General features: G+C 41.7%; 1 long non-coding RNA gene across 1 annotated transcript in view; it reads left to right on the forward strand.

The window, feature by feature from the left end:
• Positions 1 to 14,414, forward strand: part of LOC141792044 (uncharacterized) — a 74,989-nt gene extending 60,575 nt beyond the window's left edge. Inside the window, exons 3-4 of the long non-coding RNA XR_012598344.1 lie at positions 12,880 to 12,916; positions 13,405 to 14,414. This is a non-coding gene — a long non-coding RNA (uncharacterized LOC141792044). The remainder of the gene's footprint in view (positions 1 to 12,879; positions 12,917 to 13,404) is intronic.
• The last annotated feature ends 12,698 nt before the right edge of the window (positions 14,415 to 27,112 follow it).

Raw genomic sequence — 27,112 nt, forward strand, 5'->3', positions numbered from 1 at the left:
CTAAAAGTCATTGGTTCCAGCTGGGCCTTCATTTATGGGATGGTTGAACAAATAAATTATAGGATTAGATGGGGCGGCTCGAGCTGCACAGACTCTGGATGGTGTAGGAGAAGCTTCGAGACTGGTGAGGAGGCTCAAGGTTCTTCAGCTGACTTTAGAGACTGATAAAATAAAGACTCTTTATTTGATTTGGTGTGCTGCTGTCTGAATTATGTAGAGCGCAAAATGCTGGTAGTGCCATGAAGCTCACCAGTGTCACCTTTACACCAGGTCCTGTGAGAAATACATCATTTAAACATAAAGACCAACATGAGATGTTGATCAGAAGTTTTTTTTTAATAATCAGAGAAAAACACCACATAATGGATTTACTGTTTAATTTTTTTTTTCTTTAAATTTAACGTCTGTCCCTCATGACCAGAGCAAGAAATGAGGATAGTCTTCTTTCATGTGTCACATTTCAGTAAAAGAAGAGGTTTTTTTAACACTGCAAAAAAAGGAAATCTTATCAAGTGTTTTTGTCTTATTTTCAGTAGAAAATGTCTTTTTAGACTTATAACAAGCCAAATTCACCTGACAAGTCCAGAAAAATGTCTTGTTTCAAGTTATTTAAAGACAAAAATGAGGTCTGAATTGCTTCAAACAAGTGAAAAAAATCTGCCAAGGAATAGAAAATTTTCTGGCAAATTTGCTTGAAATTAGAATGATGTCTTAATACAAGTAACTTTTCTCTTGTTCCATTGGCAGATTTTTTTTTTATTTGTTTCATGCAATTCAGACTAGGAGTGGGTGATATGGCCTCAAAATTATATCACGATATTTTAAGGAAATTTGCAATCACAATATTTATAATGATATGGGGCAAAAAAAAAAGAAACAACTTTTTATTAGTGGTTACTGCCTCTGAATAACAGCATTTTTATTGCACACACAGTATGGAAGCCATTTTACCAATCATTTACTACACAAGCTTGAAATGTAAACATAGTAAGAAAGTCAGCTTCAGAGGAAATCTGATGTTTTAGAGGAGGAAAAGTTAAACTTGCAGGTGAAAATCTTCATAATTCTATACGACAACACATTCTTCCTTTAAGGACGCCAACAGAAAGGAGAAGGCATGGACTGAAGGTGATGAAGTTTGGGGAGAGCCAAATGAGCTTAACATGCGAATTAATTACCATGAAAGTACGTTGTCATGGGTGTGATTCCTTCAGGAACATGTGGTTCTCCTGTGATCTTATGATCTGGGGTGTCCAGCTGCTATAGGCGCTGCTCTGCGCTGCTCTGCGCAGCGCTGTGCTGCGTGGTGCTCCAGAGACAACATAGAGGCAAGAAATCCACAGATAATATCGTAGCTTTGACGTCCTCACGTGTCTTCGTAGCCTGGTTGTTTTGGGCTGTGCGTTTCAGCTGTAGGTGGAGGAACATATTTGTGGAGTTGCCACCCTTCGCAGCAATAGTTCTCCTTCACATTTTGCATTGAATGTGTTTTGCTGTGTGTCTGATCTTTGGTCGGTCAAACCACCTCCACATCACTGAGGTAGCTCCTCTTTTAGGCTCTAAATCCTCATGTGAGGACGAAGTTGATGCTGCCGTGCTACTTTCGCTCTTTGCCATTATTGTTTTATACACAGCAGGGAGCGTCATACGTTGTGGCGCCTCTGCACTGTAAACATCACAAAATGACAAATTGAAATCATCACAAAAAAATTATACTGGTATTATTGTAGATGGTATAATATGGCACACCCCTAATTCAGACCTCATTTTAGTATTTAAATAACTTGAAACAAGACATTTTTTTAGGCTTGTTTTAAGTCTAAAAAGACATTTTCTACTGAAAATAAGACAAAAAAACTTGATAAAATTTCTGTTTCCAGTGATGACTTCATCTAAGAGTGAGAATCAGAGAGTTAGAAAAACAAACACTCCAGTTTCTTGGCTCCTTTTTTTCACGTCACTGAGGTGGATTCAGCTTTCAGATTAAAGTTTTGTTTTCTTGTTGAGAGATGTGCATACACAGGAACAAGCCCAGCACTCATGGGTAATACACTTTATGATAGTTTTCTTCCTCAGGTGTTCAGAAGGCGTACACATCCATCACAGGAAGCAATACTCAGGCACAAAACACTCGTTAAATCAGCCAATCGCTGCTCCTGTTTGTGGCCGCTCCACCGGCTGCCATTGGCTTCTCCTTCTTGACGTCACAGACGGGTGGAGACCTTGGTAACAAATCGTCTGAGACCAGAACACTGTCAGTTCTGGCCACACTGGTACTTTAGCTCCCCAACTCATAAAATCTCACTTCCCTATGAAAGCCAGCCGCCTCCAGCACTATTTCTTCCCGAGGAAACATATTCCCTTAATGTGGTCGGGTTAATGGCAAATGAATAATCATAACACAGCGATGGCAGACGGGGGGTGTCATTGATCTGTCTGGAGTCAGCCCCCTCTCCGCCTGCTGCATCAGCCACTCTCCGCCTATTGATACGCTCTTGCCCCTTGACCCCTGGGACAGATCAATGGCATTGATCGGAGAAGGGCAGGGACAAGGGCAGGATCTGCTGACTGGCCCGACAGCTAGTGTGACAAGACATGATCGTCATTAATGTCCCGCTGGTTGGCTGGCTGGCTGGCTGGCTGGCTGGCAAGGCGCTGTTCATCACATATTCCCTGCCTCCCTGCTCCCCTCCCCCCTCCTCTTCCTCCTCTTCCTCTTCCTCCTTCCCCCTCCTGCCTCTGCTGCTCCATGTTCCCATTCTGTGCTGCTTTCAGCGCCTGAGATAAGTCCATTGTTTGGATACCTGTGTGATGCTCGCCTGGCATCTGTGGCACAGATATGGATCTCTGGGCTGTGTGCAGATATTTTCGACTTTGTTGTAGAAAAGCGAACGGGTTCATTGCGAGTGTCTGCAGCATAATGTCTCTCGGCTCATTGTGTGTGCTACTTACCAATCACAATGGAGTCGCTCCTATTTTTGGGCGCTTTGAAAAGCTCTGTCTTGGTACATTTCAAAGCGAGTGAATTAGAAAGTGCTTCAGCTCTGTCACAACAACTTGGTTGTGTATTCTCTGATCGATGGCAAATCCCGGCTCTTATAAGATACCGATGTGCCCCGATTCCCAAAGCTTCTGTGAAAATGTGTCACTGATACAGCAGCTGGGTTGTGTTTCTGCTTTACTACGTCGTCGGGCTTATATTTCCAGTCTAGACTGGAAACGAGGTGAGCGATGTTTGTGTGTGTGTGTGTGTGTGTGAGGGGTGATGGGCGGGATGCGGCGACAGCTCCAGACTCTGCAGTGACACGGCTGTAATGGAGCTGATTGATCACCTATATGGCCGCCTGCTGGACCCGCTGGCTTCAGCACACAGCAAACTCCCCGCCCCCCCTCACTCCTCGCCTCTGCGTCACCGCCGCCATCGCTGAGCCAAACTGTGACGACCCACCATCCCCCATAGACTTCAACCTGGCCACGGTTTTGACATTGGCTGCAGGAATTACCTCTGCATATCTTGAGCTTCCAATTCGCCCCGTCACCGTTTCATTTTGTGGGACGGAAATTTAGCGTTGTCGTCGCCATCTTTGATGGAGTGATGTTTTCCACTCTGGCTTCTTTCTGCTGAAAAGCTGCGGTTATCCATTTGAATTAAAGGGCATAATCAATCAATGATAACATTTGCGGATACCTCCCCTGCCCCCTACGTGTCACTCAGGGTCATAACCCTAATTTATCCAGGGTGTTGAAGGTGATTAAGCTCGGAGATTAGAACAAGCTGTCAAGGGCAGATCTCAGCCAGACAGAAGGAGACAGAGAAAAGACAAACACATTCAGCACATTTTGACATCCTGGGATAAGCACCACTTTATTTATTTATTTATATTTATTTATTCGCAAAAGAAGGGAAATATGTCGTATCCTTTAAATTCTCAAACAGTTTTAAACTTCATTTTGTATTCATGAGTTTTGTATTCTTACGGACGCTTCGGAGCTAGAATCAAGACGTAGTGGTGGCGTGATTTTCCACACGTCAGTCTCCTCCCTCTTGTTGCATTTCCTGTCTCTCCTTAGCTGTGCTTTCAAAATAAAAGCAAAAGGCCGAAAGTGCTCCTCAGAAAATCTGTATATTTCCAGCTGAGCTTTATTTTGCTTATTGTGTAATCTGTGATTATTTAAAGGTTAATCCATGAAGTGTTTGGTACATAACACAATAAAAATCAGTAAAAACTGCTCATTACATTTAACCCACAGTTCAAAAAAAAAATTAACTAAGTTCATTTTCAAAGCATCAAATCCTCAGAGTTAAGAAGCCGCAGCCAGCATGGTTTGACATTTATGTTTGAAAACTGTTCAGGAGTTCAGTGGTTATCAGAATATTTAGCAATTAGCTTTCTTTCAGCTGATCCATTGATTAATGGATTAATCTTTGCAGCTCTAACGATAAGAACGGAGCTGGCGGTCCGTGTTGGCGTGACGTGCTGTCTATGCGTGAAGGCCTCTGCTGTTTTCTGTGGAACCAGATAAACAAAAACCTTTTCATGTTTGTTAAAGTGTAAGAATTCAAACCGTATCCGTTAAAAGGATTCAGTGAGACAATGGAGGCCGTTGTTTGGTCTGTCTGACTGGGCCGCTCGTGTGCCTTACGCTGCTGCTTGCCGCTTTCAAGCCTCAGTCACAATATTGTGACAGCGACTGTTTGTGTTCCTGCTTGCACTGACCACAGCGCTGTCTGTGTGTGTGTGTGTGTGTGTGTGTGTGTGTGTGTGTGATAGTCTTTGAGCATGTGTGTGTGTGTGTGTGTGTGTGTAATGTCACTCTTCTTCGCTGAAGCCGCTTTACATGTTTTTTAACAGGGCTACGTGTTAGTTTGTTCACTGTCGTCTTGCTGATGCTGCCAGTTTTCTTCGTGTGTGTGTGTGTGTGTGAGTGTGTGTGCGCATGTCCCTGTTCATGTGTCGCCCATCTCAGACGGCTGTTCGCTCTCAGTTTTGACTAAATCCATGAATACATCGGCGTAATCTTGCGTGTAAGGGTGCGAGCTTCCTGACGTTGGGAGACGGTGATAACAGAGCTCAGTGCATCCTCCTCCATGGCCAAGCAGTTAGCTGCAGTGAGTGTGTGTGTGTGTGTCAGCGTGAGCATGTGTGTGTCTGCACGCCGCTGGAAAAGAGAAGAAATTGATCAGCACAGGGAGGAACGTGTTCACCAGCAAAGGCTGGATGGAGGGTGTGAGGAGAGAGAGGGAGGGAGGGAGGAAGGAGGGAAGGAGCGAGGGCTGTCGCTGCAGACTCCTGCTGCAGTATCTCACTTTGGGCAAGCAGCTGCAGACAGGGAGTAACAGACAACCAGACACGCAGACAGGTACAGACCTGGTGTGATGGGAGGGGACGGGTGGGGGCTGGGGGGGAGTGGAGATGGAGGTAGAGGGCAGTTAATGCTGGGGAGGCAGGGCTTTGGGGTTGGAGGGGTCAAATGGGGGAGGGGGGGCAATGAAAGGTAGTGGATTGTGGCGGCGGCAGCTTAAAGAGGAAAATGTTTTTGCCTGTTTTTTCTCATTGTCGTATTGGATGTGTGAAGATGCAGGAAGGAGGGAGAGGTGGAGGAATAAAGTAGAAGGTGTAGATGACAGTGTCACGACATGGCTGATGTCCCAGTGTCTGTAGCAGGGAGGAGGAGGAGGAGGAGGAGGATCGGTAGTGGTAGTGGTGGTAGTGGTGGTGTGGGGAGGAGGGGGTGAAGATGCTGAGATGGAGCTGACAATGCAAGCGCTGGGATGGAGCGAAGCTCTGTGCTGGGGGGAGGAGGGAGGGGAGGAGGGGGGAGGCGTCCCACCTCACTGACCTGCGTCTGGCTGCAGCTTCCCGCGGACACCTCAGCTTCACCCCCTCCCCACCTTCATCCCTTGCTCTCCTCCTTTCTTTCTGTCTCCACTACTTTTTTCCTCCCCACTTTCCCCCCTCGTCTCCTTCTTCTTCTTCTCCTTCTTCTTCTGCTGCTGCTGCTCTCTTTTCCTCTCCCTCTCTTACTCCTCTTCCTCAGCTTCGGAGGCGGATAACAAAAGGCGACTTGGTGGCAGACGGAGGAGCGAGCGCGCGGGGCAACGCAACGGGTGGCGCGGAGCGTTCATTTCCGGAAGCCTCCACTTTGCTCGGCGTTCCCCAGAGAGAAGGAGACAGCCAGAGACATCTATCTGATGCTTTTTTCTCTTTAGTCTGAGGGGGAGGAGTTGTGAGGTGGGTGGCAGGATGGGGGGACGAGGTGGAGAGGGGGGGTGGGGGCAGTCGCTGGTGTGTTTGGGTACATGACAGGCAAAAATAACATGGGAATGTTTTCAATATTACTATGTTGACACTTCTTTTGACAATTATTGTCCGGATTCTCTGCTTCCAAGTGTGCCCGAAGCTTTTTTCCTCCTCTGTTGAATCGAAGCTGTTTCATGTCTGACTGAAGCTTGTTGCCTCTGACACTGACAACTTATTGCGTGCCAAGCTTGCTGCCATGTCGGCAGAGTTTGGCGGGTAGGTGTTAGGGTCCGCCGTCGAGGGTGTTGCAGTTAGTTTTACCTGTTTTCTTAGCAGCCTCTGCCTTCTTTTTCTTTTTTTTTTTCTGCTTGATATCTGGCCGAACAGTGTGTGTGTTGCTTGCCCTGCGGTGCAGAGCCAGAGTCTGAGGCTGCTAGGTGGCTTTGGGTTCATTAGTCAGAGCAAACCGACAGTCCACCAGACAGGTCCGGTTCCAACCGTCCTGGTGGAGAGAGACGCAGACTGATCATCAAGCTGACGCTCTTTAGGACAAAGGCGAGCGGGGCTGCTTGGCTGGGGGGCTTTTCCTCTTGCAGCACAAAGGCTAGTTAGCACAGAGCAGCCAGTGCAGGCTCGTCTGTCCGTCTGAGCCTCTGCTGCTGCTGCTGTCTGTGTGCTGCTGAGAAGATCATTCGTTCAACAAATTTCCCTCTTTGTCTTTCCTTTCCCTCTCTGCTCTCTCGCTGTTATTGTCTGGTTTGTTGTTCGATTTTGTCTGAATATTTTTCTGTCTTTGCGTGTCTTTGTGTGCACAGGAACCGAGCCGAACAGAATAAGTTCCCTGCAGTGGCTGAACAGAGGGACGTGCTAACCTTTTCCTCTGACCAGGGCACTGAGCTGTTTTGGGTTTTTGATTGCTGGAAGCCACTTTTTGGTGTCGGGTGCTTTTGGGCACAAACTGGGTACTTTAAGTGTCAGTGGTTGAAGATGAGACGGAGTGTGTATGTGTGCGTCTGTGTGTGTGTGTGTGTGAGTGTGAGTGTGTGTGAGGGAGAGGGAAGGTATCAGTGCCACTCGTTGCCCTGCAGCTGACTGCAGCTCCTCCGTAGACTCTGTCGTACTTCACCTGCTCCCTGAGACCCTAACTTGTGAGCTCTCTTGATAAAAAATCACGGGTTAGGCTCTTGGGACGCGGGCGGAGGGCACAATCGTCTCTTTCCCGAATGTTCCAAGGGTGGAGTCGGGATGAAGCACCAACAATTGAGTTTAAAAACTGTAGCTGTGGCGTAGAGAGTGCGGTTGGAGCATGAAGGGAAGTGAAATAAGGAGGGAATGTTTGCAGGGTTCTCGATCAGTCAGCTCCTCTCTAACATTATTTAGAAAGAGTTACGCAAACTGCAGCCCTGTTGGAGCCGGGTCTGCAGGAATGTGCATGTTTGCTCAAGCCGTTTATTTTTGTTTTTCCAAAGAAATCATCAAGAACGCCTTTCGTGATTCAGGCGAAAAAGCTTGGTCTCTGCCGCTGCGTGTGCTGTCAGCCGGTGTTGTAATCTCTCATTGTGTCAACGTCTCTGTTTGAATACCGTTGGAGTAACACACGATCTGATCAGAAATGGCAGGACAGCGACCTCTCCAAACCACCACACCCCAGAACGGTGTTGATTAACCTCTGTCAACACCGCAGCCCAGCATCACACAGACCCAGCCAACACGTATGTGATCCTCCATTAGCGAGCAGTCGCTCTGAGTTGGATCTCTCCAGTCTCATCAAGGTGGTGGAGGAGCAGCCTGAGACGGAGGCAACATTTTCAGCAGGGGATTTTTTTTTTTAATCGTGTAAAACAAAATATTTGAAACATGTTTTGTTTTTAGTTCTCCGCTAACAAAACCCGTCGGCTTCAGCTAATTCATTCAGGTCTTTTTAAACACATCTGAACATTGGGTTATTTCATTTACTGCGTCATTTTTATTTTATGAAACTTTTCAAATATTAAATATAAATTCAACATAAAGGATAACATTTCCCTTAGCAAAACAAAGTTATAAAGTTTAAAGACACACACACACACACACACACCATATATTTCCTCCTCTCAAAGCACATCATCACAATCTTAGAGATCTTTTTCCCTCATCACTGATTTATTTAAATATACACTACATCCATGTTTTGTGAGGACAGAAAGTGTCTCCTCTGCTGCAGGAGAAACAAACCTGCAGCATGTGGCTCAGAAATCAATGCTTTGAAATGTTTAATCAGCTGTGCAGGAATTTTGCTGCTTTCGACTGTTTGATCATTTCTGTCAAAATGTGCCTCCACCATGAGATCTCATAACCAAATCGTCTAATAGTCTGAATCGATATTTAAACTGGAGACAGAGGGTGACGCTGGCAGACAGGGTAATCCATCAAAAAGACACGACTGAGCGTCGAGCAGGGAGTGAAAACATTGGTCAGGCCTCTTATGAATACCACTATAGAAGTGCAATTACAATAAATTAGGCCTATTGAAGGATAGTTATTTTCCTTTATGCTATTCAAAGGTGTTATTTCATTCATCATTACAGCTTGACCTGGATTTTAAACTTTCAATTTTTCCCAAGGCAGCGTGCTTTTCTGAAAACCTAATTTCTGCTAAATTACCCGTATTAGGAATGCAGTTCAAAACAATTGATTTTCCCTCTAATACCCTCCTCTCCATCTTTCTTCCAGTCTCCAGTCCCCCTCTCTCCCTAATTATGTTTTTTTTTTTTTCACCCTGTCTCCTCGTTTGGTTTCATAGCGAACAATGCCGATGCCAACTAATCAGTCGGTGCCGATGCCACAGAGCCCCCAGCAACAGCTGAAGGAGCGCCATGCCCCATGAATACCAAACAGCCAGCACAGTGCGACAAGTGCTGAGCAGTCAGACGCAGCACAGCCAGAGCGGAGCTGGTGCCCACAAACAGCCAGACAGTTTTATTAGGGTCTGTCTGACACGCAGTAAAGTCTGGCAGCACCCGAGCCCACTGATGAAATCCTCACCGCTCCCCCAACAGTAACAAAGCAGCATGCTCAGAGCAATCCGCCAAGGATCCAATAAATATCACCCCGTAAAAATCAGCTCCCGGCTACTTTGTAACTCCGCTCGACGGGGAATACAAACTTTGCTCAAAGTCAAACTCGTCCTCAACCAGCGACTTAATAGACGTCTTCTGCGTCGTTTCGACTTCACACCCCGCCTGATGCAACCAGGGAAAAACAAAGCCGTTTGTTTTTTCGTAAAGTCAGAATTAATTGACCCCAGGCAGAGGAGGAAATAAACTATACGTTTGACGTTTTATAAAACAAGCGTTTCTAGCAAAATAAACTGGAAGGAAACGTTAAACCAAAATCTCTTCTCGTAATGCTTGGTCCTGGAAATGCTCTTTTGATAAAATCCTTAATTTGTTATAAAAACATCCAGCCGGGGTTAATTTATCAGAGATATTCAAGGTTAAAGACAGCATGGTGCAGCATTAGCCTTTTATGCTTTTCATTAATAAAAACAGTGTGTGAAACGTGGATTCCAGGAAAATGAAAGCTGGAATCATGAGATTTAAAGTCAGACTTTGCAGGACGTTTTAACAAAAATGTTAAACACGTGTTTTCAGATAAATAGAGTTGTGAATTAAGAGCGTTGTCGCCTGCTTTTCTCCTAAATTAACAGCGTGAGGTTTGTTGTTCCTGCATTCGGCTCGTCCTTAAGTTCCTGCTGCAAAGATTGATTCAGAGCTTGAATAGGTGTAGATAAACCAAAGGCTCCAGCTGATGGACCCGAGTGTGTGTGAGAGATTACACTCCATTGTTCAGAGGTGGTCATGTAACACGCCGCGCCGCCACATCGCTCCCCGATAAAAGTAATAAGGACAGATTAACATTTATCCCCCACATTTGGATTTGAGCTGGAGCTGACGCGGAAATCAGATGGATTTAGTGAATTACAGGGATTGTTTTCTTTCTTCCTCTCCTTTCTTCCTTTATTCTTCTTCTTCTGTTTTTTTTCTGCATTGATTGTCAGGTTGTGTTGTCTGTTAGAGCAGCTTAGTGATCTCTTATCACAGCGGGGGAGGGAGGGGGTGCAGGTGGTGGTGGGGTGGTGGGGGAGCGTCAGGTATGCCTGATAGCAGAGAGCGTGGAACAGAGGGGGGGACGTCTGAGTTTCCAGACACTGCGGCAGGAGGCCAGACAGTCACCTGAACACACACACACACACACACACACACGTATCCTTGGTTTTCCCACATGCACCTGTTAAAAAACATACACCGTCCACACACTCTGTCCTCGCCCTCTTCATATCAGCTCATAAAGCCAATTCAATTTTGTTTTTAATTCAATCAGGGGTAGAAGTTGTCGTGCCACTCGTGATGTAATTATCCCCCTGCATCGACAGCACAAAAGTTTCTCTTTTATTCTCCGGGCGGCGACGACAGATAAACTCCATTAACTTTTTCAGATTACAGTAAGTGCTGAGGGAGGCGGAGGTGTCTGTTGGAGGACAGTCGAGCTGCGCTGAGACTGGAGGATTTTCGCGGCGGGGCCCGTGGGCACAGAGCAGGAGTCTGGAAAAGTGTGGCCGATGATTGAAAACCAAACAACAAAGCTCAGAGGGAGCAGAGTGACGCCCGGCGGGCCAGAGGTCTCAACACGGCCAACTGGACTCAGACCTGCTTGTGTGTCTGCTTGTGTGTGTGTGTGTGGGTGTGTGTAATTGTTTCGCACACGCGTGTCATCCAAAGGTCCACGCTATTTGAGGGAGTATCCCCCCTCAGTCCTCTCAGGGTCCGGCCTTATCTCCCCCCTCGCTCTGATCTGTGATTCACTTCGGAGGCGTTGCCAGGGAAACCTGCTATCTGGCTAGCAGCTTGATGGAGTTATTGAACTGTAACTGGCCAAGATAATTATGCTTCTGTCTTGCAGGTTGGCTATCCAGTAGCTGGCACTTGAATGTGACCTATAGCTGGTTCAGCGTTGTCGCCACAGGCTGAGGCTTTTAACCCTTCGGACACCAGACAGCTGAACCGCTGTGACTCTGCACAGTCAGAGTTCACGCCTTCAGCCGGCTCTGCTGGCCTGAGACTCAGGCTGCTGGAGAGGGGCAGAGACACCAGTTTCATTAAGAATCCATCGGTTTAGATAAATATGTGTGCTGCAGAAATACACACGGCAACGCTACGATACGAGGAGAGAATGTGTGAAGTGTGATAAACACTCAAATATATTAGTTTCCATCACTGTTCTTCATGTTAAACATGTTTTACTCGTGTGCGTTACATCCGTCCTTAATCAAAACAAATCTTTTAAAGGGCGTCTTCTTTCACCACTCAGCTGATACTTTGTGACTCAGATGAGCAGCTAGCTCCGATCCTCCCATCAGTAAAATCTGTGCGTTTTAAGCGAGGACATTACTCGTTTACATGAGTTAATTTTTGTGATAAATTGCAGTGTTTACTGCGAACGCTCACACAGCAGTAACTGTGGCTGAAACGGCCTCATCTGACTCCTTACCCAGTCTTAAAAGAAGAGAAGTATCAGATTTGATTTCATTTATCTGCACAGTTAGATAACCCTCTTCTCTTTACAACTGCTTAGAGATTAGTTTTCATGGACACTGAATAAACAAGGCAGCGCTACGACCTGGAAATGAAAGTATGACACTTTCTTTTAGCCTTTTATGGCTTTTATTTTTTAAAAGAGACAAAATTATTGCAGGGAAAATTTGAGTAAATATAAAAGAATATAAAAAGTCTTCTTGATACAGAGTTTTTTTTTAATATTTAGTCTGCTTCATGATAACACACAGCTCTCTGGGCTCTTAGGTCCAGACACAACAGTTCAATGATTCGTTAACGGAGGGGAAATGAACCACCAGTTATTTTGACTCTGTGTTGACAAATCTTGTCTGGCACAGAAACCGAACATTTCTCAGCCCTTTATTTAAATTTAAAGTGTGTAGATCGTCTGAGTGTCCTGTCATTAAAAACTTTTAGTTTGGACTGCTGCTGGTGTAAAAAGCAAAATGAAGACATGACTGCATCGCTGCAAAATCATGGCGAGTGTGTTTTCCTCCAGTTCCTTATAAACGATTGTATAAACCTGACGGTGAACGGTGTAACTGTCGAGTCAAACGGCAGGTTTACTGTTTTTGAAAACACGTCCAGTTTTTTGCCCCACTTGTGTCAAATATGATCCGACCAGATTCTGAACCTTTGAGTCTAAAACAGCTTTAAATGTGAAAACAGTAAATGTGTAGCTTTATTCCTCACTCACACACACACACACACACACACACACACACACACACACACACTCGTTCAGCTAGCTTAGTCTCATCCTGCTGCTCCTCTTTGGCGCAGGCTATGGCCACAAATTTCAGGTGTGTCCTCAAGTGAATCCGTTCAGCTCCTGACCCTCTGGGCCCCCAGATAATGTTTCCTGATTTTACTGAGATCTGACGTCATAGAGTGGATTTTTCACACATTCGATCAGTTACATTTCTCTCTCTGTTTCAGGTTTTTCCTCCTTATAACAACAACAAAAAAAGTCAACACGGCTCCTGTATTCTCTATTTTCCCACACTTACTCTAAATTGCTATCATTATCTCTTCCTGTCTAGGAGCCCTGGCAGTCAAACGTCGTCTCCGAGCTAAAAGGTAAGACAAATTATAACTCCTGTAAATCTGAAAGCTTCCTCACACCATCCTGTCTTCTCCTGTTAATCCGTTCAGCTTGGAGGTTGGTGTTTGTTTGTTTGTTTGTTTGTCAGAGCGCCTTGTTTTGCCTGCGCCCTCGCTGCAGCGCAGTGAGTCAGTAAAAGTGTCAGGCTGCCGTAACAGACGGCCTGCGCGACATAATTAGCCCGGAGTCATTTGGAAGCAGCTCAGCCCGGCCCAGGTGCCCACTGTGCTCAGAAAGAGAGCAGACGACCTTTTACTCAGCCCCGTCCCACTGCAGTCACTTAAAACAGTGATGGATGTTTCCCCTAACACCACGCTCCCTACCCGGGCCTCGTCTCTCCTCTCCTCCCTTCCCCCCTCCTCTCCTCTCCTCTCCTCTCCTCTCCTCGCCTTATTTGTCCCCTCTCCTCCATCCTTCGCCTTTTCACCGTCCTGCTTTCTTCTCTTCCCCTCTGTTCCTCCAGAGCGATGAGGAGGAAGAAGAAGAAGAAGAATGAAAGGTGGGGAGGGGATTGAAGTGAAGTGGAGGAGGCGTTTCCTGCAAGCAGAGTCAAGCAACCCTCCCTACCCCCTACCCCCCAGCCAACCTCCCCTCCTCATCAGTATGCAGCGTCGGTCGCTCAGGTGACACGGACGCTGGATCCAGTCCCGACTGCGGGAACATCAGCAGCGTGGCGGAGCGCGGGATCGCAGGTAAGGACAATGAGAACAGGCGGGAGAAAATGATGAGAGACGGGGAGGAAGGGAGGAGGAGGGAGACGGGGGAGGGACCATTTTCAAGATCCTAACAACCCCAAACACACCAATGCTTGTGCACTTTGTGCTGCTGCACACATTCACAGGGATTAGACCTCTCTACACTTAGATCTTCTTTTAATTTATGAAATGTGTATCTTGACTTCAGTCATCGAACTGTCTCTATCTGCTGAGTTAGACCAGCTGAGAAACACAGGAATGAGTCTGTGGGTTTCTAAACATGTGGGAGCGTTTTATTTACATTTCTTGTTTTTTACTAACGGAAAGTTTCAATAAAATCAAAATCTGTTTGATGTACACAAAATGTTTCCTGCCTCTCCTGTCACGTTTTCAATAAAGACAATAAAAGTTGAGTGTGTTGTGAGTTTGGTTATTTAGAAATCTGATGTTTTATTCCATGTAAGCAAACAAAGATAACATCCTGCAGCTTCCCCTCAAAACATTTTCTTTGTTTTCGCTTGTGAGGTTTTCATTCCCCTCGATATGTGGGATATTAGTTTTGATGCCAAAGGCAACAAAGAGCGAGAGGTATTAGACAAATACTCATACACTCTCAAAGTGTGTGTGTGTGTGAGAGAGAAGAAAAGATGAGGAGAGGGTAAGAAAGGGAGAAAAGAGAGGCTGTGTGTAGGTGTGTTTTTGTTTGCTCTGTTTGTATGTGTGAGAGAACTAGAGGCTGTGTGTGCGTGTGTGTGTGCGTGTGTGTGTGTGTGCGATGGGGGAGCAGTGCGGCCAGGCTGCAGATATCATCCATCTCCCTGTCACCGGCCCAGGGGCTGCTGGGAAAGTGGCAGACAGCTCCCCGGCTCTGACAACAGAGGCTGCATCCTAATTTTTCCAGCAGAGAAAGCTTGAAAAACCTGCGCCGCCGCCGCTGCTGCTGCTCCCACACCACCCAGACCGGAGCTCCATTAACCCCGCAGACTGGGAACAAAGCACCCAGCTCAGCCCGGGACGCCAAACACCTCCCATCATGCAGCAGAAACACGTAGCATAAAGTCCACTTTATGAAACATTCATAAAACGTCAGACTCACCGCATCAGACCTGCAGACACGGAGAGCTGGAGTCAGGAGAAGGAGTTTGTTTCTGATGTATTACTGCCTCATACCTGATGGCTGATGTATTCATCTCTTTATACCAAAACAAAAACTCAGCTTTACCACACAGGACAGGGCCTGAGCTCACAGAGCGGCTCTCTGCAGTGATTCCTCCCCATAAATGTTTTTCAAATCAGACTCCTCACAACAAAAGCTCTTCTAACTGGATTACATGCTGTGTGCTTATCTGTGACTAATTGTGTTATAACGCCGTTGTCTGATATTCTATAGCTATTGTTGTATCTGCCAGAACTATCTCCCATCTCTTTAAATGTGTCTATTTGTGTCTCTGTGGTCAGAGGCGACACATAAACACTGGAGCGGGGATGAAATCAGGAGTCGATCATGGCGCCGTGTGAGGAGCTGTTTCCGAAAGTTTCCCCCCTGAGCTCGAAAAGTTTTTCGCAGTTTTGGAGTTTTCACTGAAGTTTAGACACTAAACACCCAACTGAAAAAAACTTTTAGCCAAAAGTTTTTTATTTCACAGTAATGATTTCCAGACATGGAGTAGAATACGACGAGGGAAGTGAAAGCAGCCCTTCTTTTACGGACACATCAAATAATGTGCAAATAATATGAAACGATGAGGGAAAAAATGTCAGTCAACAGAAAGGGTATTTCCTGTTTGATGCAAAATTGTCCTGTAGATGGAAAAAGAAAATTTCACACCCATCAGGTGGAATCTTCAGCTCTAAATGATGCAGTTTCTTTAGACTCAGACACTTTGGTAACACTTTACTTTAGAGGTCTGCAAATTTCATCACACTTAGGGAATAATTAGACAAAGATTTTACTTATTTCTTTGAAATTTCATGAGAATTTGGTGAAAATTAGCACATAACTTCTGTCCAGATTCTGTTATTGCAGTGCGCCTGTACTCGCATTGTCTATCACAATCAGGTAAGACCAGTTTACAACCCCACTCTTGGTGAACATCACATCTGAAGCCTTTAGTTGTATCATATAAAACATTATAGGCCTGACCATTCAGGTTTATCATTTTACATGTGATCAAACTTGGTGAAACTAAATAACAAATAGCAACTGTCAACTGCTTTTTGGGAAATTGAATTATTCACTAAACATTTCAAAGGTTATTATCAGAGGAAAGATTGAACCTAACTTCTTTATTTAAGAACTAAGCAGCTGTTTATCACCTTTCTCTGGAAAAAGCAGAAACGTTGGGATACTTCTAAAAACATTTTGTAAATTATTTGCTAATCATCACCTTCTTACCTTGTATTTTGGAGTAAATGTCAAAGAAACTGGAAAAAAAACAGTAACCTACCAATTGTGACCTGCAACAATAAATGTGGACATTATTTTAAAGAAGTTATGTGCTGATTTTAAAGAAATAAGAAAAAACTTTGTCTAATCATTACCTAAGTGTGATGAAATTTGCAGACCTCTTAAGTCAAGTGTTACCAACACTTTTATAAATGTAGGATGGGACTAGAAAAAAATTGAAGAAATATGTAACAACTTATTTCATTGACATTTCATCGTTATATCATTTTATTTTTTTACCCAGACAGAAAAACATAAAGGACTGATGTTTGAACATATAAAAATGTCTGTTTTTAAAAATGATTATTAAAGGAAGTGAACCTTCATGTCTTGTTTTCTTGTGTGACTCTGAGGTTGAACGTCTCATCAAAAACTCATTTATCATAGTCGATCATGTTAGCAGAGAAAAGTTAACACCTGGGAGTTTTCTGCTCAGTCACGAATGCTGCCGCTCTGAAATATTCAAACTTTCAGAGAAAATGAGATGATGGATGATGATGATTTAAAACCACATTTCAGACAAGCTTTCGACACGACAGAGGGAGTGTCTTTTTTTTCCAGATGTGAATGAAAGATGAGAGATTTAAAATCTTGGATTTATGATCACAGCACGGCCTGTTTTAGATCTCTGATGTGAGCTAACATCACAGACCAGCGTTAACAGGTAAAACTACTTATTGGTTACAGGTTTGTGTGACAACTCTGAATAACCAACCAGTTATTTTAAAAAAAAAACACTTGATCACAAATAAACTCAGATTAGAGTGAGAGATTAACCCCCTGAGGATTAAAAAAGCATTTCTGATTCTGAAACTAACATTTACTGTGGCAAAACATGCCACACTGTATTTAGCATTAACACAGATCAGCTGTTATTGGTTTGAGACTCACAGTAGCTGCATCTGTTCATACATGTACAGACATATTTAACTCATATTAAATCAAAATAATGAACTATTGAAAATAATGGAAGCACAGAGCTTTCTTTGTAACGAGTATGTGAAATTAAAAATGTTTCTAGTGATGAATAAAGTCATAGTTTGTCTCCTTTAAGCATCAATCAATACATTACTTCAAAACACTTTAATGACTTTGTTTTATGCTATCAAAAACTTTTTCAAGAGCCTGATGAAGTAAAGATGTCTTTGATCATTCTGTTTTTTTCTGGCATTAATTTCTTTCGAAACAATCCCATCATTAAGTTTTAAGATTAATTTGTTTAGAAAGAAAAACAACAACATGACTTGCTGTTGAGTGATTGTTGTGTTGCTGTTACACATTGGTTTTAAAGATCTGAACCATCCAACATAGATAGAACGATGTGAAATTTATCACACTACATACATCTTTCCTCTCATGTAATCTGCTGTGATGAGAGACAAACAGATACAAGCTCCAGAAAACTGTGGTAAGTGGGTTGAAACAGGGATGTTAGATACCACTTTTTTTTTTCAGACCAATACCAGTTCGAGTACTCCCCTTCAGTACTTTTGATACATCATATTTAAATTCATGACAAATCATTATGATTAAAGACAGCACAGTCACTCTGCCATTAAGTCCAAAAGAAAACAAAAGACTCTCTGAGTTTATGTTTTTTAACAAATATTAAAAAACAGAATATTAAAAGTGCACAATAAAACTAGCTACTGTCAGAGTTTTGGTATTTTTTAAAATAAACTGAAGTGCAAAATAAAACAGTTTAACTGTTAACTCTCCCTGGTTCATTCATTCATGTTGTCTGAACAGGACCTGACGCATTATTCTTGGACTCTTGGTGCTGATCTTTTTACAGCAACAGTTTACTCTTTGTTTATCACTTGTGTGTTTTCTTTTTAAACAATCTTATTCTTGTACCTGTGTGCTGTTCTATCCCTATCTATCTATCTATCTATCTATCTATCTATCTATCTATCTATCTATCTATTTACTGTGGTGTTAAACTTCAGCAATGTGGTGGCAACTACTGGCAAGGATGACTTGCTCAACGTAAGATTTTCTTGCCTTGAGTATCGGCTCCTGGTATCGACAGCACTCACGAGTACCGATACCTTGAAAAAAAAGGCTGGTATCAGTACTCGCCCATCCCTGGTTAAAACCTTACCATTAGTTCACAACAAGCAGTCAGTCGCGCAAACAACACCTCAATTATTCAAATGTATGCATTACCCCTAATTTTAATATTATTTTCAGTTATTTAATAATCAATCATTTTTGTGTTAAGATTTAAAAATGTTTATCTCCAGTGTCAAAACACAGCTTCCTGCTTCAGTCATAATGAGGTTTCTTCATTTCAGCTGTTAGCCTCTGGTGTCACATCAGGACCAGTTTTCTGGGCCTCAGTTTCAGCTTCATTTTACAGACCTTTGACTACTTTGATTCACTTAAGGAGTAAACAGCTCCAGTTACTGTCTCTCCCGTTTAACACAAACAATTAAGTTTCTTTAGAAAAAAAAGAAGCAGTGTCTCAGTTAAGACTGGTTTCATAATTTTACTGCTCAAACATTTGAGATTTAAGGTTTTTTTTGTTTGTTTGTTTGTTTGTTTTTGTTGGTTTTTTCTGTTTTTTTTACAATCAAGAACAATGATTTATGTTACATTGTGGAGTGAAAGATATTTCATGTTTACATGCAAATACTCTTTTTTTAACCATTTAATTTCTTATTGATTTCTTATGTTTACTTCCAAAAGTGAGTTTCATCGTCTTTCACAAGGTTTTTGTGTGCTGAGCTCAGCAGTTTGAAAGTGTTAAGGAACAAAACAACAAAAATCGGGAGCTTCCTTTAAACACCTGCTCATTTTTAGTGAGAATTTGTTTTGTATTCAGTAACTTCACAGTCAGTGACGTCCACAGTAATTCTAACATTTGAATATTTGTCAGTTGACTCACTTTTTTTGCCAAACCACAAAATGTTTCTGCTCAGCTGATCTATTCTGGAGAAAGGAGAAGAGGGATATCTTTTTTTCTCCTATCTTGGCGAGACATTTTCTACTTGCTGCTGGCATTGTTCGAAAGTTCAAGATGGGTGAAAACTGTGAGACAGGGACGGTGGGGTTTTAAAAATGAATACACGTCTTAAAGATGATGATGTAGATTGATGTTGAGACTTTACATCATGACGGGAGCATTGTTCAACGGATCAATGGATGGGTTCAGATCACAGGTGTCAGTTTCAGAGCGTGAAGGTCCAAGCTGAAGGTGCTGGGGGGAAAAAACAAACTCCTTTAGAGCTCAGTAGACGAGTCAGAAGTCAGATGCAGTTTATGTCAAGCAAATAAAAAAAAACACCAGCGATAAACACTGTGAGCTAAGCATACAGGTGCTACTGATTAGACTGAGATACATCTGCTGATATCTGCTCAGAATAAACAAATATGTAAAATGTACTCATTACACTGTAAAAACTGAAATTTGATCAAGTGTTTTTGTCTTATTTCAGTAGAAAATTATTTTTCAGACTTAAAACAAGCTAAATTCACCTGACCAGCCCAGAAATATGTCTTGTTTCAAGTTATTGAAAGCGAAAAATGAGGTCTGTATTGCTTGAAACAAGTAAAAAAAAAAAACTGCCAATGGACCAAAATAAATTTACTAAAAAATTTGCTTGAAACTGGATTAATGTCTTAATACAAGTAACTCTTCTCTTGTTCCATTGAAAGATTTTTTTTACTTGTTTTAAGCAATTCAGAGTCAGACCTTATTTTGGTCTTTAAATAACTTGAAATACCTGTTAACTGTTTTCTTTGCCCAAAATAAACTGAAACTAAACTTAACATGTTTCTGGACTGGTCAGGTGAATCTGGAATATTTTAACACTAAAAACACATCTTTTACTGAAAATTAGGGGTGGGCGAATCGATCTAAATATAGATCATTTCGATACCAGCGTTGGTATCGATATCGGATGATACCAGTGTAAAAAGATCAAGCCTCTAGTTTTTTTTTTTCTTCCTGCATGCACTGACTGCTGCAGCACCAGGGAAACAAGCAAACATTGTACAAACAAAATGAGGAAACATAAAGATATATTTAGAAAGGTGCTACCAAGAAATATTTACACAACCATACATGTATAAAATATGTACAGACTAATAACATAAAGCTAAAAAAAAAAAAAAAAAAGTACAGAAAATAAAAAAAACTTCCTGAAATTGAAACAGATACATCAAATATCATATAAGTCAGACTTGATTGGATATAATTAATACATTTTTTATTTTAAAAAAAATGTAAAAATTCTTTATACTTTATTATTAAAAAGACAAAACAAAAAAAACAGTGCAATAATAGGAGAACTTTATTTTTTTGTACTGTAGTTTTTAACTCTGTACCCCAACCCCCAAAAATAATAATAATTTTACGATAAAGTGTGTAAAAGTAATTGTTTGAACTTTATTTTCTCAAGAACAGAATTACACACACAACAATGTTTTCGGGGAAATTAGTTTTTTTAATCTTTCATTGTTTCTTAACATAAATATTTATCATGACACTTAAGTATTTTGTGGTCACCTTTAAATATTGCCCGAATTCTGTCAAAGGTTTTAACAACACAATCAAAAAAAAAAAAATTACAAAACACCTGAAAGTCAGCAGTGTGATGATACATCAGCCTTTAATATTAAAAAGTATCGGTATCAGTATTGGTATCAGCGATACTGACCCTGTATTTACTTGGTATGCAATCGATACCAAAATTCCCAGTATCGCCCACCTCTACTGAAAATAAGACAAAAATACTTGATAAGGTTTCAGTTTTTTTCAGTGTAGAAGTTGCAAGTTTTCTGGGAGCCACATGCATCTTTGGAATGTCTTATGAAAAAGAGTGTAAATAACAGTCTTATTTGATATCTGGAAATAATCTTCAGCTGAGCTTTAGGTCGTGAGAAATGAGGCTGAGCGATGCACTCTGACATTTTCATCCCCACATCCTGGAGTCTGTAACAAAAAAAGTACAAACTGATACACTCACCCTACATGAACTGACAAAACTTCAAGTCCTCACTCCGGTTTTTGCTGACATGAGAAAAAGTAGCACGGCAGTATAGAGCTCCCTGGATTTGTCATTTGTGGTTTACATTTCTATGTTTGGCTGTGTGTAAAAGCTGAACTCTGTAGCACAGTGCACATGGGAAAAGCTACCAGGAGAAACAGAAATCTACACACAAGTTCAGCCCGGTGTCTCTGCAGCTTCAAAGTGCTCCAAATGTGAACACTTCAACTTCTTTGCCTCCTACAAGAAGTCACTTCCCCAGTTATTCCCACACGACCTGAACGCAGCATGAGTCTTTTGTTGTATTACTCACAGGAATATTTGTTGTGAGAGGTTGAGTTCTTCCATTTACAAAAGTATGATTCACAAAAAAGCTGCTTAAGCACGACCCACAGTCAAAAACCAACCTACCTCCTCTTTAGTAACAGCTCTGGCTTAATGACCCCCCCTCAGGTCTGCAGCGGCGTCTCCCTGCAGCGTTTTGCATCGTGTTGGTTTTTTTTTCAGATGCAGCTTTTCAGCTGTTTTCAAATCAACCACAGCTTGTAAACGTTTTGCTGCAGCTCAAAGAGAGACCCCTCCAAAGCCCGGGAAGCCAACCCTGGCCGGGCACAAAGACGACTTTGATTCCTGATGAGTAAAATAAACATCATGCTTGTACACGTTACCACAGTCTGCTGACTGCATCTCTGAGAGTGCAGGGCCTCGGGGAGTTTCACTCCGAGGAGAAAAAAAAAAACATACACAAGCATCTCAAATGTTGCAAATGAGGCCTGAAAACACATAAACTTAGCCACAGTGTACAGCTGAAAATATATGAGTGTGTGTGTTTACAGCCCACAAATCCATGCAGGCTGTGTGTATGTGTGTGTGCACGTTAACTCGGGGTACCATATGCACTCAGTCAGTTTGTATTCATCAGTTTACTGATGTAAAAAATCTAAAATATACAGTGTGGATGGCTAAAGCTTAGTTTATTTTAACTAATATAAAACTGTTTGTGCAATAGATAAAGAGCTGATTGTGAACACATGGGGCTGATGTAGCAAAATGGTGCAAAAAAGCACCTCCTGTTATTAGCACACAGGCTTTTCAAAGAGCTTCACATGAACAGAAAACATTATATGAGTCATGAAAGAAAGGATGATAAAAACGGTAAATATGAAATGAAATAAACTGATAAAGGTTATAGACTATTAAATTAAAACAAAAAACACTTTTCAGTAATAATTTGCCAGAAAAGGTGCATTTAATTGCAAGCAGCAACCTCCAGTCGTGAGAAAAAAAAAAAGCCCATGTGGAAATGGTAAAACCTGCAGTTCATCCAGTGTCCACTAGAGGCTGACTCTGGAAATACCCAAAACTACACACACACCCATTCAAAAAGGCAAATCTTCAAAGAAAAATAAAAATGTTTACAGGCTGGTACAACTAAAAGTTTCAGTCTGAAAAGCTCTTTTTTATCCTCACACACTGTATGGACGGAGTTTTTCTCATATCTTAATATGTTTTAAGTTTTTAAATCATGAGTTTTATGTAAGGGCATGGTTGATTTGATTGAGAGGGTGCACCCTGTAGCTGTCTGTAAAGAGGCTAAAGCTCCGCCTCTTTGCCTCACGCTAACTCAGAGTTCAGTTAAGTTCAGCTTCTTCAATATAGCCCCCACTGACGATAGACTTCAATACTCCTTATCTGCTGACCTCACAGAGACTGTGTGCATGTATCCTGAAGTCTATGGTTGACATCAACCATTGACATGCAGGCACAGAAAACAACAGGTATGGATGTACAGGACTTAAAGAGTTTTTAAATATTTAGGAAACTTTTGTGATTGCTTGACTTCATGTTGTGGCACCATCATCAGATCAAAATGTGAATGCTCCGATAATTAAATGATCAAAGTATAAAAAAGCTAAACTTAATAGCATACTGTGAACCTGGGCTGTTATTAACATACCTGTGCTGAGCAGCTCTATACAGCAATGATTAGCACCTACCAGACTTTAAGACTTTGTGTGAAACAACAAAAAGTTGGAAAAAATAAATAAAATGCAGCTTTTTGTCTTTGTACCCATGTTAAACATGTTAATCACAATATGTTATCTCATGACAAAAAGTAAGATAATACTTTTAAATAGTGAAGATGAAAAACAGGTAAAAAAAAAAAAAAAAAAAAAAAAAAAAAAAAAAAACATCCTGATAGCACAGATATAGTATTTCCAATATTTGCTGTATAGACTCTTTAAAAATATAAAAAGTAGAACAATGTGCCATTAATGGTTTGACCATCATAGTCTTCTTCGACTAGCTAAGATGCTGCTAAGATAAACAGGGTGAACATAAGACCTATGGGATATTCTGAAAAGTTAACATCATGGTAAAACATGTTGTAGCATGCTGACATGCTAAGCATCTGCCTTAAAAGAAGGAACTGGCCAGTACCAGTACCGGTATTGGGTATTGGGCCTTATTTCAAGGTATTTGGACACGCAAAGGCTGCAGATACCAGCAGCTAATACTCAAGGCAAAAAAAAAAAACTTACGTCACGTAATTCCTCTTTGTCAGTAGTTAGTCCTACATTGCTGCAATTTATTTTGCACTTCAGTGAATAAAAAAAATCACTAAAACTCTGGCAGTTGTTAGTTTTATTTTGCACTTTTGTTATTTATTAACAACTGGTAAACATAGAGAGAGTTGTTTGTCTTTTATTTTGGGCTTAATGACAGTGCTATCTTTATTCCAAAAGATCTGTCACTATTATTTAAAATTTTATGTATCAAAAGTACTAGTAGTGTAGGTACTCAGAATTGGTGAGTGCTCAAGGAGTGCTTGTACTGGTATCGGTCTGAAAAAAGGGGTATCGAACATCCCTACTCAGATCCATGCTTTGGTTAGATGAAGGGGTAGGTCACCATCAGTCAGATCATTTCTCTGTCTTGGCTTCAAACGCGTCACTCATGTAATATGTCAGACATCACATTGGTACTTATTGCTCAATTTTTATAGTGACTGGGCCTGTGTTTCACATATAAAGAACTACATGTGACTTTTCCGGTTGGTCCGTTTCATATTCTGCTAGGAGCAAATATAACCTACCTGGTCTTGAAAATAATCCCATGGCTTATTTTCAGTCTTACGTCCCTTGTTAGCCTTAAAATCCCCACAGTGATACAGAGGACAGTCTCAGTGTATGGAAGTAAACTGAATTCTCCTATTTAGTCTAACCCATAAGTTTACCTGTATCCCATAAAAGGGCTGTGCTGATTTTCTAAGTGATCTGGAAAGTCTCCTTTCTAGATATATGCCTGATCGTAATCCACACCTAAAAATGAAATTATCAACACCATTACAGGTTACAGGTTATTTCAAATTGCTACTTCTTAGCTTCCCGACTGGGTCTAGCAGGACCAGATTGGTTCAAAGCACATTTAAGTCTCTATGACAACACCATGCCGGCTGACGAGGTTTAGAAGAGAGATCTGTGATTGTTTCTGGGAAAACTGTGATAATGTCCATTCCAACCCACAGTCAGCAGTTATTCTGCAGTGGTCTGTTCAAACTTGAGAGTCTATCAATGAAATGAAGAGTGAGGTTATGTTAGCTCTGCTTGGTAGATGACTGGCAGGACGCAGCTAACCAGCACATAGCTAACCAGGATTCACTAACGAGCACCAGGCTGCCAGCTGTGTTATTATAACCAGCTACTAAACTACTTACAAACTGACAGTGTTTATTTGTTGTCACGTTGCCTACAGATACGTCAGAGCACCGGGCTGCCGATAGCACTACATATAATGCTTGCTTGATGTCACGTTTCAAACCGTATCTCTGCGTAACTGTACTAATAAATACATTACCTTAGCGCATTGTATCTAGTAAAAAAATGTTGTGAATAAGACAATAAAATTCAATCTGATCTCCATTTAATTCTAAAACAAACACACACTTCACTAAAAGTAATTTACAACAGTGTGCGGAGACTCTGGTCCAGAAGGTGGCGAGGCAGTCTAGTTAAAGCAGACCCTCCTCATAGCATCGTAAAGAAACCAACTCTCATTACTGTCTGGGACATCTTTTCTTCTTTTTTATTACATTAAGAGACCAATTCTATACTTGTAACAATCACTTATTTGTAATCTTACTTGATGATGAAATAACAGAAGATGCCTCTAACCTCTGTGTTTGCGTAACTCTTAACCTCAGACAGCTTAAACAACCTATAACCTCTGCCACACGTTTACATCTTCTGTTTATTGATTCATCTTGATTTCACAGTCCCACACAACAATGATGGCGGCCACGGCTCGCCACGCAGCCAGGCGAGCGTGCACCTCCCCGCGTCCCGCCATGCACACCGAGCAGCACATTGCAGGAGCAGAGAACTTGAATATACAGATGTCTCCGTCCCTCAAACGCTCACTGGTGCTTGCACACGAGACAAGCAGAACACACAGCCCTGCAGCCTGTCAGACACACATCCATCAGTGCAGACGGAGGATCCAGGCGTTGCGCTGCGGCTGATGTAAATGAGGAGAGGACAGGTTTGTGTCAGAACGAGCTGCTGGAACAGAGCAGACAGAGCTGCTGTGTTCTCAGCGTGTTACAGAGACGGTTTATCATCTGTGAGGAGATCAAACAGACAGAGAGACAGACATGTTAGTGACTGACAGCTGCTCCCAGGCCTGTTTATAACACACACACACACACACACACACACACACACACACACACACACACACATATATATATATATATATATATATATATGACACAAACTGATTTAAACTCTGAGTGTATCATTCTCTGTGTATGCAGATGATACTCACTTTTGAATAATTATAAATACCTCAACAATAATGAGTCAGTAACGTACCATCTTGGCGGTTTGGTTTCTTCAGGTCTGACACTCATGTTCTGACCTCACTCTCAGCTGATTGGATGAAATACCTGCAGTGTAGCTTCTTCACCACAGAGGGCTCTGGTGCCATCTTGTGGCAAGTATAAAAACACCAACATCATAACAGCTGGACCGACACTCACTTTCAATTAAACCATAACTCACATGCTTTCCATATTATATATTATTTTTGAAAATCATTTATAAAAGAAAATAATCATATCAAACAAGGTATATAATATTAAACTTTTTCAAACTATGTTAACTTTATTGATAAGTTCAAAGAATCCAAAAGATTTTTTTGTGCCAATTTCAACTTTTATTATTCAGAAGTGTTTTGTTGTTCTTGTTCTCATTCTTGTCTTATGTTGGTTTGTATTTTTATTTTATTTTATTTTTTATTTATTTTTCTATTTTGTTGTTGTTGTTTTTTGTTTCATTTGGGGGTTTTTTTCCAAAGACAAAAATATATGCTTCTCAACAGTGTGTTTGAATACTTATTTATTTAATCCTGAGAGTCTGACACACTTTCATTCATTATACCATGTCACAGCCCTGCCTACATATGTGTGGATAATTTTTCAAACTACCATTTTTCAGCCTGTCATGTTTTAGATTTTTCCAAGGTAGTTTTCACTCTGTTGGTAAATGGTTGGTTTTCTTACCATAACATGTTCTTGCTGATTTTAATTTTGTGTGTGTTGTGCATGAGACAACATGGAAAGCTGTTGGTTTGATTGTGTCTGAGCATTACTTTGTTCAGAGGCTGATTTTTGATCATACGGCAGCATAATAAATGTTCAACAAGTTCAAATTTCCCACTTTGTTTAGAGTTCAACAACAGTTTGAGACAGAAGTCTGTTTACAATATCCATTCCTTCAAGATGATATTTCATACACTGGTGCACATTGTTCCTCTGTGGTGTTTGATTCTCTTATTACACTTTATCGCCACCTGCTGACCTGGTGTGCTTATGAGGACGTTTTCAATCATTTCTGAACTGTTGTAGGATGAAGATATATTGAAAATCTTAAGAAGTCAGACAAATAAAAAGACTTGATGCTTGTGCATTGCATTCACCATTTTAATTAATAATACTATTATCCGTAGTTCTCATAAAGCAACAGTTAATTGTTA

Source organism: Halichoeres trimaculatus, unplaced genomic scaffold, assembly GCF_033239565.1.
Source record: "Halichoeres trimaculatus isolate MK-OKI-2021-1 unplaced genomic scaffold, fHalTri1.1 fHalTri1_scaffold_6, whole genome shotgun sequence".
NCBI classification, from domain to species: domain Eukaryota; kingdom Metazoa; phylum Chordata; class Actinopteri; order Labriformes; family Labridae; genus Halichoeres; species Halichoeres trimaculatus.